Genomic DNA, 15349 nt, shown 5'->3' on the forward strand with positions numbered 1-15349 from the left:
GGTGATTGGTCTATAGGCATGGTTCATGATGAACAAAACAATGCAGCCTCTCTGTCCATGTTGGATTCATTAGCTTCATTCAGCCTGTTGCACACACACATACGTCTGCGTGCGAGGATTGCATGGAGAGAAGAAAAAAAAAACGTTGAATGTGCCGTGAAGGTTAAGGGCTCCATTATTTTGTGTGCATTATATTAAAACATGTGAGGCCTGTCACTTAGGCTGGTCCTGCTGGGCCATACCGATAGTTCCCATGGCACTCATCCTCGATGTTAATCAAAAAAAAAAAATGGACTCTGGTTTGTGAGGTGAACTAACCTTCCTACTTGGCTTGCAGAGACAAGGTGCTGTCAATTTAACCTTTTATTTGACTAGGCAAGTCAGTTAAGAACAAATTCTTATTTACAATGACAGCCTACCAGGGAACAGTGGGTTAACTGCCTTATTTAGGGCAGAATGACAGATTTTTTACCTTGTCAGCTCAGGGATTCGATCCAACAACCTTTCGGTTACTGGCCCAATGCGCTAACCACTAGGCTACCTGACACCCCAAATAAACTGGATGTAATTAGCTTGAAGAATACTGTCAGTCCCTGGAGAACCCTTGATCTGTGTCCCTAACGTAAGATGAAGTGGGAGTGCTGCTGCCTGAGGAGCTGCAGCTGCAGTCAATATTAACTGGGCTGGGCTATTTTTACCCCATTTTGTTTTTCCACTGAATTGGTCTTTTAACCCAAATATATATGAATTCTAGTCAATGGACACAATAAGCAAAAATGTGTGAGATGTTTGAAATGATTCCCTTTGTTTTGGGCAATGATAACTAGGACTGTAAATGTAGGAGAATTGTGAATTGTTTTCACTCAGTCGGATTCACAATGTTATTTTACGCATTTCCACATTCACATTTTTTTATTGAGTTTTCTTGCTTTCTGCTCACTGCAGCCAGTGTAAAAATCCATGGTCTTGTTGCGCTGATCTGTCAGTGTTCCCTCCAATTGACTTTTTCTTGCTAGATGTCTGTCTCTCTTGATATCTTCATGCACACCAGTCAAGGGGATATTGTGTAGGATATTGAAAGGCAAAGGTATGTAGTTGTCAGCTGAAACCAAAATCTGGTTCTGAACATTGGGTACTCTTGGACTATTCGTTTCAAAGACAAGCATAAAAATGTTACGCAATAACAAGATTTAGAAGGAACATCTTACCTCATACAAAAGGTACCTCTGAAATATGGACTATTTGATTACATACAGTCAAGTCCCAAATTATTGGCACCCTTGAGAAAGATGAGCAAAAAATACAATATAAAATATATAATACAAATACTACTAATTCTACAGTATTTGAATGCAAAAAAGGGAAAATTATATTATTTTATACTAATGCAAGTGCTCAGAGCAAGAGATTTTGTTAAACAAGTAATACAAAATTATCAAAATGATTGGCACCCCTGTTTTTAATACTCTAGCATCCTCCCCTTGCGAGGATAACAACACAGCCTTAAACACTTTTTTTATGATGATTGGAGAACACATTGGGATGGATCTTAGACCACTCCTCCATACAGAATATTTCCAGATCCTTGATATCCTTCGTCTGCGTTTATGGACTGCCCTCTTCAATTCAAACCACAGGTTTTCAATGGGGATCAAATCCTGAGACGGCCATTCAAAATGTTTATTTTGTGGTCAATGAACCATTTCTTTGTGGATTTTGATGTGTGCTTGGGGTTATTGTCTTGCTAAAAGATCCACTTGCGGCAAAGTTTCAAGATCCCTCCCAAATGTGTTCTCCAACCTCATAAAACATTTTCGAAAAAAAGCTCAGTGTCGTTATACCTGTATTGAAAACAGGGGATTCAGGAGAAAGATATGATCCCTTATTGATGTCACCTGTTAAATCCACTTCCATCCGTGTAGATGAAAGAGAGGAGACAGGTTAAAGAAGGTTTTTTTAAGCCTTGAGACAATTGAGACATGTACTGTGTATGTGTGCCATTCAGAAGGTAAATGGGCAAGACAAAAGGACATCCAGCCAACTTGACACAACTGTGGGAAGCATTTGAGTCCAACATGGGCCAGCATCCCTGTGGAATGCTTTCGACACCTTGTAGAGTCCATGCTCCAACGCATTGAGGTTGTTCTGAGGGCAAAAGGGAGCGGGGGGATCCAACAACTGAAAAAACACATTTTGCCCCAGGGATCCGTGGAAGTTTAGAGGGTGTAATACAATACAATGTAATATTATTAATCTACAATGTATGTTATTAAACCTTGGGCAACATGAGCCTATTGGTATGTTATTAAACCTTGGGCAACATGAGCCTATTGGTATGTTATTAAACCTTGGGCAACATGAGCCTATTGGTATGTTATTAAACCTTGGGCAACATGAGCCTATTGGTATGTTATTAAACCTTGGGCAACATGAGCCTATTGGTATGTTATTAAACCTTGGGCAACATGAGCCTATTGGTATGTTATTAAACCTGGGCAACATGAGCCTATTGGTATCCACAGTACTCCACCTATTATACATTTTCCATCTCAATACTTCAATACTATATTTTTTTACATAAATGCACTGTAATTTAAAGTAATTGTCCAGTGAAAATCAAAACTTTTAAAAGTTAATGTTCTGTTAACTCATACCCAAATAATTTTGACTATACTCGTATTTGTGGCCGAAGCATTAATTGGAGAAAAAATACTTTAAAAAAGCCACCTCAAACTTGTATCTCAAACAGACCGTTTCAAAAATGCTTTTTAAATGAGATTTAAACATAATCGGTTCAAGGACATACATCTGGTGTATTAGAAGCATTTATTGGTGCCATGATTGACTTTCTATTTATTTATTTCACTATTATGGGGGATCCTGTTTTCTGCTAACAATGCCTGCAGTGGTGCGGTCGGCCGTGAACTTCCATGGCTTCAATGAGAGGTGGCAGTCTGTCACGTCTGCTCTCGCTCCTCCCCTCCGGTGTTTGACGTCGCCGGTATACTAACCGCCGGTCCTGGGATCCATCATTACGAGCACCTGCACGTTGTCATGAGGCAAACCTGGACTCCATTACCTTACTTATTACCACCCCTATATCTGGCCCTCCCTTAGGTTCCTTCCCCAGTCAGTATTGATCCTGTGTACATGCAAAGACGCTACTGTTATGTTGTCTCGTTTGTTGTTTTATTAAACGTTTCACCTGCTTCTCAACTTACAGCGTCTTCATTACACAGTCGTTTTCTCTCTGCCTCATGACAACATGTGTAGAACTGCAGTATCTTAGCGTTATAGTTTCAACAAGAAACATTTCTCTGCCTCATGACAACATGTGTAGAACTGCAGGATATTAGCGTTATAGTTGCAACAAGAAACATTTCTCTGCCCCATGACAACATGTGTAGAACTGCAGGATATTAGCGTTATAGTTGCAACAAGAAACATTTCTCTGCCCCATGACAAAATGTGTAGAATGCAGGATATTAGCAAGTTTTTTTCCCTCCAAGAGGCAGACCTTTAAAATGTTCATTCCCAGGGCCCGAGACTTGGTTTGTCCGGCCTTGCACACGAAATCATGGTAAAACTCCTTGTATGATATTTTTTTATCTCACTCGAGTTGTGTTCTGATTATGAGGGGGTCACTGATGAATTTGCTATCACAAAAAAGTTTGAGAACCCCTGGCCTAGTGGTTAGGGAAGGGTTAGCTAACATGCTAAGTATCCTAACCATCCTTTTTAATTTTCACATGTAGCGAGCGAAGTGTTCGTGTTGTCCAACCAACATGCATAGTAGCTGAGTCAGACAATATAGTTTTCATGTTTCATAATTATCCTATTTCTCAGTGACACTTTTTTTGCTCATATTGAGTGATAAGACTGAGCTATTTAAAAACACTTTTTCAACATTTCAAGATAGCAGTTAGTTCAGTTTGATCTTATTAAAGACAGCTGTATATTCTTTTTTTTGACCCAAAAATATTCTGTTCACGCCCACTTTTTTTGCACTATGTTTGAAGGCTGTCAGCTTCTTCTCAGGAGGAGAATCACTTAGCCTTTCAACTAATTTTCAAATGATAGGATGCCTATTTAAAAACACTTTTTCAACATTTCAAGATAGCAGTTAGTTCAGTTTGATCTTATTAAAGACAGCTGTATCATTTTTTTATTCATTTTGACATATTGTTTGGGACCACTTTTTTTGCTCTGTTTGAAGACTGTCAGCTTCTTCTCAGGAGGAGAATCACTTAGCCTTCAACTAATTTTCAAATGATAGGATGCCTATTTTAAAACACTTTCTCTACATTTCAAGATAGCAGTTAGTTAATTTTGAGCATATCAAAGACAGCTGCAACTTTATTTTATTAATTTTCACAATGTTTTTTTTTTACCCAAAATGATTCTAAGTCCACAGTCTCTGTCATTGAACTATGTTGAGCCGTGTGCCTGGTGATTGAACAGGTTACCAGGTGTGTTTTTGAATATAGTTCTTAATGGCTTCAGTGGTGTGCTGGGGTCCATTGCTTGCTAAGGGGGAACCTCCCACCCGGGTTCAGCCAACAGGGGGCGCACCCAACCCCTCTAGTAAAACTGAATGTCTCTCTCTCTCTCTCTCTCTCTCTCAGGCTATGAAAAAAGCCCCACCACCTCTCGCTCAGCCATTCTAACAGTGGAAGCCAGGATCTGTGAGAAACTATGATAATAAACTGTGAACAATAATGAAGCCATGTTTGTCTGTGTGAGTGAGGATTTATTATTTAATTGTGTGATAACTTTAATTCTGTGATACCTTTATGTAATACATCCTCTGTTTCCTAACTGAATAAACATTTTAAGATAGCAGATGGTTCAGTCTGATCATCTCATGTACTGTTGGAACTTTATTTTAATTTTAATTTTTTTATGACAATTCCAGAGCCTCTGTGTACATTTGTACACATTTTTTCCCCCACTCTCTACTTTGTACAATGACAGAGAAAGTGGGACTCTGTCATTTTTTCTGACAAGTTCTCTCATTGATCTCAGGTTCAGCCACCAAGGGGGTCACCCACCCTCCATGAAAACTTTCATAGGCTCTCTTTCACTCAGTAATCATGTAACAAGTGGACAGGCTCCCAGAGGCAGGGCAATCAAAGGCTCCAAGTCACTGAAGTGCCCATCAGCCCAGCCATTGTATTATTCCTACCAGCCGTTCTACATGCAAACAATTTAAAACACTATAGTAAAAATTATTTATATTTTCTAGTCTGAGAGGTTCTGAATAGAACCTGTTTCCAAACAGTATGAATAATAACAATGGCCGGGCTGATGGGCAGTTCAGTGAGTTGGAGCTTTTGATTGCCCTGCCTCTGTATTACTGAATGAAAGAGAGCCCAGCCCTGAAATGAATCACCCTGATGATCCTCTAACCTCAACATAACAATGACGTAGGCAACCACCTTGGATGGACAATCAATGCAAGGTGTTAATCTCATCTCCTGAATGATCAATTTAACACAACTTTAAACCCAGGTTTTTTTCTTGTTTCGATATTTAAATGTTGAAAAAGGGTTGTGCCTATCTGAGTGTGTATATATAATGGCCTTCTCCAGAGAAGTCATTCTCAATAGAACTTTATACTGAGAGAGAACACACTTCCAAGGAGCTGATTTTGGATTGTTACCTTTGCTGTATTCTGAAAACATTTTGTTGAGAAATTACTTGGAGCAAGATGGCATCTGCTACTGGTTCAAGGTAAGATATCTCTTTATTCATTCAATATATATATTACTGTAATTGTCTTGCTGTTAATAAAAATGTTATAGTAGTTCTGCCAGACTTAGGAAGGTTGGAATTAGGGCAGCAGGCAATGTATTCCTATTGGAAGAGATTTAGAGGTCAAGGCTGCACCCTGTTCTAACTCTTAAGGAGATCCGAAGTTCCAGGGTGTAAGCTATACTCTCATGCCCAGAGAGAGGGATTTACCCGGGCAAAGTAGTAGAGGTTTAGAGGCCTGGAGGTCCATAGTTCAAGGGTGTAAGCTATACTCTCATGCCCAGAGAGAGGGATTTACCCGGGCAAAGTAGTAGAGGTTTAGAGGCCTGGAGGTCCATAGTTCCAGGGTGTAAGCTATACTCTCATGCCCAGAGAGAGGGATTTACCCGGGCAAAGTAGTAGAGGTTTAGACGCCTGGAGGTCCATAGTTCCAGGGTGTAAGCTATACTCTCACGCCCAGAGAGAGGGATTTCTGTCTGTCTGTCTGTCTGTCTGTCTGTCTGTCTGTCTGTCTGTCTGTCTGTCTGTCTGTCTGTCTGTCTGTCTGTCTGTCTGTCTGTCTGTCTGTCTGTCTGTCTGTCTGTTCAGTAACACCTCCTAACCTGGCTGCCTGCCTGCCTGCCTGCCTGCCTGCCTGCCTGCCTGCCTGCCTGCCTGTCTGTCTGTCTGTCTGTCTGTCTGTCTGTCTGTCTGTCTGTCTGTTCAGTAACACCTCCTAACCTGCCTGCCTGCCTGCCTGCCTGCCTGCCTGCCTGCCTGCCTGCCTGTCTGTCTGTCTGTCTGTCTGTCTGTCTGTCTGTTCAGTAACACCTCCTAACCCTAACCTGTCTGTCTGTCTGTCTTGTCTGTTCAGTAAAAAAATGTAAAATGTAAATGTAACACCTCCTAACCCTAACCTGTCTGTCTGTAGGAGACTGGGAGTAGATCTGGGGGAGACTGACGTCTACCAGGATTCTAATGGAGGTGAGGAAGAGGAGGAGGATGATGATGGTGGTAGTGATGGTTCTGTGTGACCCCTGACCTGACCTCTTGTCTCCATAGAAACGCGTATCCAGATCCAGGAGTCGGTCAGAGGGAGAGACGATTATACTGGATACAACCGGGTGTACACCGTTTAGATAATACTGGATACACCGGGTGTACACCGTTTAGATTATACTGGATACACCGGGGTGTACACCGTTTAGATTATACTGGAAACACCGGGTGTACACCGTTTAGTTTATACTGGATACACAGGGTGTACACCGTAAGTCTATTCTGGATACACCGGGTGTACACCATTTAGTTTATACTGGATACACCGGGGTGTACAACGTTTAGTTTATTCTGGATACACTGGGTGTACACCGTTAAGTCTATACCGTGTACACTGGGTGTACACCGTTTAGATTATACTGGATACACCGGGTGTACACCATTACGTTATACTGAATACACCGGGTGTACACCGATAATTTATACTGGATACACCGGGTGTACACCGATAATTTATACTGGATACACCGGGTGTACATGTTAAGATTATACTGGGTACACCGGGTGTACACCGTTAGTTTATACTGGATACACCGGGTGTAAACCGTTTAGATTATACTGGATACACCAGGTGTACACCGTTTAGTTTATACTGGATACACCTGGTGTACACCGTTAGTTTATAATGGATACACCGGGTGTACACCGTTTAGTTTATTACTGGTTACACCGGGTGTACACCGATTATTTATATTGGATACACCGGGTGTACACCGTTAGTTTATACTGGATACACCGGGTGTACATAGATAACTATGTGTGTGTGTGTGTGTGTGTGTGTGTGAGACGTCAGAGACTCTGCCATCTGTTTCTCTCGCTAAACACACTGACCAACGCATGTTACCTAGACACACACTACTGAGTTGGGTCTATTAACACAGCTGTGAGTTGTTATTTTTTTCATTTTTTCATTTTTGACAAAATGAGCAGTCCTGGAAGTGACAGATTTTGACTCATATTGAGTGATAAGACTGAGCTATTTAGAAAATCCCTTAGCCTTTCGACTAATTTTGGGTTAGTTGGACTAATTTTGGGTTAGTTCTCTCAAGAAGAACTAACCAATCTCGACATGACAGAAAGTAAGACAGGGAAACCAATCTCAACATGACAGAAAGTCAGACAGGAGAACCTATTTCAACATGACAGAGAGTCAGTCAGGAGTCCCTGACCTTATCTTCTCTCAAGAAGATGTCTGGTAGGCCCATTTAAATACCTTTTTTGGACATTTCAAGATAGCAGATGTTTGAGTTGGGTCTATTAACACAGCTGTGTGTTGTTAATTTTTAATTTTTGACAAAATGAGCAGTCCTGGAAGTGACAGATTTTGACTCATATTGAGTGATAAGATTGAGCTATTTAAAAACACTTTTCAACATTTCAAGATAGCAGTTAGTTAAGTTTGATCTTATTAAAGACAGCTGTATATTCTTTTTTTTTTTACCCAAAAATATTCTATGTTCACGCCCACTTTTTTTGCACTATGTTTGAAGGCTGTCAACTTCTTGTCAGGAGGAGAATCACTTAGCCTTTCAACTAATTTTCAAATGATAGGATGCCTATTTTAAAAAACTTTCTCTACATTTCAAGATGGCAGTTAGTTAATTTTGAGCATATCAAAGACAGCTGCAACTTTATTTTATTAATTTTCACAATGTTTTTTTTTTTACCCAAAATTATTCTAAGTCCACAGTCTCTGTCATTGAACTATGTTGAGCCGTGTGCCTGGTGATTGAACAGGTTACCAGGTGTGTTTTTGAATATAGTTCTTAATGGCTTCAGTGGTGTGCTGGGGTCCATTGCTTGCTAAGGGGGAACCTCCCACCCGGGTTCAGCCAACAGGGGGCGCACCCAACCCCTCTAGTAAAACTGAATATCTCTCTCTCTCAGGCTATGAAAAAAGCCCCACCTCCTCTCGCTCAGCCATTCTAACAGTGGAAGCCAGGCTCTGTGAGAAACTATGATAATAAACTGTGAACAATAATGAAGCCATGTTTGTCTGTGTGAGTGAGGATTTATTATTTAATTGTGTGATAACTTTAATTCTGTGATAACTTTATGTGATCCATCCTCTGTTTCTTAACTGAATAAACATTTTAAGATAGCAGTTGGTTCAGTCTGATCATCTCATGTACTGTTGGAACTTTATTTTAATCCTTTTTCACTATTTTTTTTTTATTTTTTTTATGACAAATTCCAGAGCCTCTGTATACATTTGTACACATTTTTTTCCCCTCTCTCTACTTTGTACAATGACAGAGAAAGTGGGACTCTGTCATTTTTTCTGACAAGTTCTCTCATTGATCTCAGGTTCAGCCACCAAGGGGGTCACCCACCCTCCATGAAAACTTTCATAGGCTCTCTTTCACTCAGTAATCATGTAACAAGTGGACAGGCTCCCAGAGGCAGGGCAATCAAAGGCTCCAAGTCACTGAAGTGCCCATCAGCCCAGCCATTGTTATTATTCCTGTAAAAAAACCTGGGTTTAAAGTTGTGTTAAATTGATCATTCAGGAGATGAGATTAACACCTTGCATTGATTGTCCATCCAAGGTGGTTGCCTACGTCATTGTTATGTTGAGGTCAGAGGATCATCAGGGTGATTCATTTCAGGGCTGGGCTCTCTTTCATTCAGTAATACAGAGGCAGGGCAATCAAAGGCTCCAACTCACTGAACTGCTCATCAGCCCAGCCATTGTTATTATTCATACTTTCAGAACCTCTCAGACTAGAAAATATAAATAAAATTTACTATAGTGTTTTAAATTGTTTGCATCTGTGACAACTTTCAACTTTCTCTCTCTCTCTCTCTCTCTCTCTCTCTCTCTCTCTCTCTCTCTCTCTCTCTCTCTCTCTCTCTCTCTGAAAAAAGACAACAGACATGACATTGACTCCTGAGTGATGAACTGTTGCCCACTCTATAGTCACCCTGGTTATTATATTTCCATGCAAGGTTGTTGCCTAGGTGATTGAAGTTGGACACTCATCAGAGTCATTACAGTTTTTCTCAATTGCTAAAACACAATTTCTGAAACCTTGCTCCATTTCCTGAAAACATTAAACACAAAACCTCATCTTCAAGCACTATTTATATAACCTCTGACTCCTCTCCTCTCCTCATCTTCAAGCACTATTTACATAAACTCTAACTCCTCTCGCAAAATGAAACATTCACCTCAAAACAGTTTTACCTGTGTTCAAAATCAAACACTGCTCTCAAATCATAAACAAAGTGATCAAAATGATATACACTCTCAAGCAGTCAGTAAACAATACACCGAAAAATAGAAAACACATTGTTCAAAACATACAAAATTCTCAGGGAGAAGTACATTTTTAATCTAAAAAAAAATCATATTTTTCCGTCATTGTCTTTTGATGAACGAAAACATGTTCTATCATAGTAGCTCAAAATTGATCAGAAATATTGTCCCTCCTGAGGCAACGGGGGAAGAAGCCTCTTGTGTGCCCTATCCAGCCCTGACATGATTCCTCACCTATATCACCACAGGATAAATCCATGGCTTGCAGCAGATTTACTCTGGTGGAGGGTTGTCTATCATACACTGTCCATCTCCAAGAGGAGAAAAAACTCCTCAATTGGATTCAGGAAAGGCGAGTATGGAGGGAGGTACAAGTTCATAAACTGCCCATTGATGTTAAACCAATTCCCTTACCTGAGCAGCTCGCTGGAAACTGACATAGTGTGGGACAATCACATAGGTGGGATGGGATTCTCATTTAGCTCTAGACCCTGCTGCTCTTGAACCTGCTGCTCAAATAAAATATATCTTAGATTGGCCATAAATGTTAGAAGGTGCTGGGTGTTATATGGCCGAGTGTAACATGGTGATGTAGAACACCATGGTTGCTGATAGCAGCACAGATTGTGACATTGCCACCTCGTTGACCAGGGACTTCAACAATGGCCCCGCTGTCCAATCATGACAGATTTTGACTCATATTGAGTGATAAGACTGAGCTATTTAGAAAATCCCTTAGCCTTTCGACTAATTTGGGTTAGTTGGACTAATTTTGGGTTAGTTCTCTCAAGAAGAACTAACCAATCTCAACATGACAGAAAGTAAGACAGGGAAACCAATCTCAACATGACAGAAAGTAAGACAGGAGAACCTATTTCAACATGACGGAGATTAAAGTCAGTCAGGAGTCCCTGACCTTATCTTCTCTCAAGAAGATGTCTGGTAGGCCCATTTAAATACCTTTTTTGGACATTTCAAGATAGCAGATGTTTGAGTTGGGTCTATTAACACAGCTGTGAGTTGTTAATTTTTTCATTTTTTCATTTTTGACAAATGAGCACTCCTGGAAGTGACAGATTTAGACTCATATTGAGTGATAAGACTGAGCTATTTAGAAAATCCCTTAGCCTTTCGACTAATTTTGGGTTAGTTGGACTACTTTTGGGTTAGTTCTCTCAAGAAGAACTAACCAATCTCAACATGACAGAAAGTAAGACAGGGAGAACCAATCTCAACATGACAGAAAGTAAGACAGGAGAACCTATTTCAACATGACAGAGAGTCAGTCAGGAGTCCCTGACCTTATCTTCTCTCAAGAAGATGTCTGGTAGGCCCATTTAAATACCTTTTTTGGACATTTCAAGATAGCAGATGTTTGAGTTGGGTCTATTAACACAGCTGTGAGTTGTTAATTTTTTCATTTTTTCATTTTTGACAAAATGAGCAGTCCTGGAAGTGACAGATTTTGACTCATATTGAGTGATAAGATTGAGCTATTTAAAAACACTTTTTCAACATTTCAAGGTAGCAGTTAGTTCAGTTTGATCTTATTCTCTTGACGTTACCCTAGGATAGGGGGCGCCACAGCGCATTTTGAAAAAAAATCGTTCCCATTTTCAACGGCCTACTAATCAAAGTCCGAAGCTAGGACATGCATATACTTATTTTATATGGATAGAAAACACCCTAAATTTTCTAAAACTGTTTGAATGGTGTCTGTGAGTATAACAGAACTCGTATGGCAGTCAAAACCCCGATACCGATTGAACCAGGAAGTGGGAATCTGAATTGTCGACTCGACTTCACAGCCTTACCTATAATTCACAACGTGAAAAAATGATAATTGAGCACTTTCCAGTGCTTCCACTAGATGTCCCCAGTCTTTACAAAGTGTTTTGAGGGTTCTGCGGTCGAAACTCAGTGAAAGAGACGATGTGGCAATTGGTCACTGTAGTAGGGCCATCAGCATTGTGACGTCGGCGGCCGTGTCTGCCCCCACCTTTGGAAACCTTTTGAAACACAATGAAATCGTCCCACTCGAATCTGATTGGCTCTCTTGTTGAAACAGGCCCCTGACGAGTATTTTATACAACGTTTGACATGTTTGAACGAACCTAACTAATAGCAAACAGTCATTTTGCGTTAGCCAGGTGCCGCGCACGGATCAACATTTGATTACAGCCTTAGGACGCGCTAACAACAAGAAGCTAATGGAACATAAAGCATGGACTTTTTCGACCGAAAATACATTTGTCATGGACCTGGAATATCGGGAAGTGCTTTCTGATGAAGACAACTAAAGGTGAGGGATTATTGGCGATATTATACAATATCAGATGTGATTTGCAATTGTTCAAAGATGGCGCCGAGCTAGGCTTTCGAGCTCGTTTTCTGGGTATCGCATCCCCGTTGATCTCAAAGTGTGATTACCCTGTAAAGTTAATTTAAAATCTGTTATGACAGGTGTTTTCAAGAGATGTTCATCTATAAATCTTAGATTGACAATATATAAAAAAAAAAAATCGTTTTCGAATAGTAATTTATAAAATTGTAGCACTGTTTCCCGGGACGCATTTTATGGGAAAATAGTTAGTCAACGGCAGGTGCCGATGTAAAATGCTGTTTTTATATAGAAATATGACCTTTATTGAACAAAAGATTGCATGCTGTGTGTAACATGATGTCCTAGGTGTGTCATCTGATGAAGTTTGTAAAAGGTTAGTGCTGCATTTAGCTGTTTTTTGGTTATATGTGATGCATGTGCTTGGTTGGAAAATTCATATGATGCAATTTTTACAAAGTACTCCTCTAACATAATCTAATATTGTGCTTTTCCTGTAAAACCTTTTTGAAATCGGACAACGAGGGTCGATTCAAGAGAGGGGTATCTATAAAACGATATGAGACAGCCCTATATTTGAAAAAAGATATATATTGAATTTCGTTATGCTAATGTCGCTAGGAGTATGCGCAAGAGGTTTTAAGACAGCTGTATCATTTTTTTATTCATTTGACATATTGTTTTTTGGACCACTTTTTTGCTATGTTTGAAGGCTGTCAGCTTCTTCTCAGGAGGAGAATCACTTAGCCTTTCAACTAATTTTCAAATGATAGGATGCCTATTTAAAAACACTTTTTCAACATTTCAAGATAGCAGTTAGTTCAGTTTGATCTTATTAAAGACAAATGAATCCACTGTGTCTGCCTTTCCACTGTGAAGACAGGTTCTACTGCCCCCTGCTGTCTGTTGATGGTACTACTACTAGACACAGCGGCAGAATACATTAAACTAGACATTTGTTTTCATCTCAAACCAGAGAGCAACCGCTGTCCGGTGAAGTCCACACAAAGCTTATTGCATGTAACCAACAGTTAGGTGACCTGCAGCACGGTCAAAAGCAAAATATATGTTTCAGACATTTTAGGGACGACCAAAACGACTATTGATTTAAAACGACACAGAGAGTTCAGCACCTACAGTTACGATCTGTCTTTAATTTTGCCCTTTTTTAAAACCATAAATTTGGATTAGCACAGCTAACACAGCTAGCACAGCTAACACAGCTAGCACAGCTAGCACAGCTAACGCAGCTAACACAGCTAACACAGCTAGCACAGCCAACACAATCAAAGGAAGCCAAATGCTCACTGGCTTCCCTTGCCTTCAACGCTACGGGCAGCAACAATGTTATACTCTTTATGTCCAGACAGCATCAGACAGGACTGAGACAGACTGTTTCACTGTCCAGACAGCATCAGACAGGACTGAGACAGACTGTTTCACTGACCGGACAGCATCAGACAGGACTGAGACAGACTGTTTCACTGACCGGACAGCATCAGACAGGACTGAGACAGACTGTTTCACTGGCCAGACAGCATCAGACAGGACTGAGACTACCCCAAAGACAACGTGTGTGAAGCAAGAGCTTCCTGTGACAACCGGAAGTTGTTAAAAACAGCCTAGAGCTATTGTCATATGGCCACCTGCAGATAGTGAAATTACTCAACTCAACCATGTGTCATTCAGTCAATTATTAAGGTAGAGACTTCTTATTCAGGATTCTGTTTATGTCTACCCCAAAGACAACGTGTGTTGAGTAAGAACTTCCTGTGACAACCGGAAGTGGTTAAAACAGCCTAGAACTTTTGTCATATTTCAACATGACGGAGAGTAAAGTCAGTCAGGAATCCCTGACCTTGTCTTCTCTCAAGAGGTCTGGTAGGCCCATTTAAATACCTTTTTTGGACATTTCAAGATAGCAGATGTTTGAGTTGGGTCTATTAACACAGCTGTGAGCTGTTATTTTTTTCATTTTTTCATTTTTGACAAAATGAGCAGTCCTGGAAGTGACAGATTTTGACTCATATTGAGTGATAAGACTGAGCTATTTAGAAAATGCCTTAGCCTTTCGACTAATTTTGGGAAAGTTGGACTAATTTTGGGTTAGTTCTCTCAAGAAGAACTAACCAATATCAACATGACAGAAAGTAAGACAGGGAACCAATCTCAACATGACAGAAAGTAAGACAGGAGAACCTATTTCAACATGACAGAGAGTTATTCAGGAGTCCCTGACCTTATCTTCTCTCAAGAGATGTCTGGTAGGCCCATTTAAATACCTTTTTTGGACATTTCAAGATAGCAGATGTTTGAGTTGGGTCTATTAACACAGCTGTGAGTTGTTAATTTTTTTATTTTTTAATTTTTGACAAAATGAGCACTCTTGGAAGTGACAGATTTTGACTCATATTGAGTGATAAGACTGAGCTATTTAAAAACACTTTTTCAACATTTCAAGATAGCAGTTAATTCAAGTGAGATCTTATTAAAGACAGCTGTATATTATTTTTTTTGACCCAAAAATATTCTATGTTCACGCCCACTTTTTTTGCACTATGTTTGAAGGCTGTCAACTTGTCAGGAGGAGAATCACTTAGCCTTTCAACTAATTTTCAAATGATAGGATGCCTATTTAAAAACACTTTTTCAACATTTCAAGATAGCAGTTAGTTCAGTTTGATCTTATTAAAGACAGCTGTATCATTTTTTTATTCATTTTGACATATTGTTTGGGACCACTTTTTTTGCTCTGTTTGAAGACTGTCAGCTTCTTGTCAGGAGGAGAATCACTTAGCCTTTCAACTAATTTTCAAATGATAGGATGCCTATTTAAAAACACTTTTTCAACATTTCAAGATAGCAGTTAGTTCAGTTTGATCTTATTAAAGACAGCTGTATCATTTTTTTATTCATTTTGACATATTGTTTGGGACCACTTTTTTTTGCTCTGTTTG

This window comes from Salmo trutta, unplaced genomic scaffold (assembly GCF_901001165.1).
Source record: "Salmo trutta unplaced genomic scaffold, fSalTru1.1, whole genome shotgun sequence".
Lineage (NCBI taxonomy): Eukaryota > Metazoa > Chordata > Actinopteri > Salmoniformes > Salmonidae > Salmo > Salmo trutta.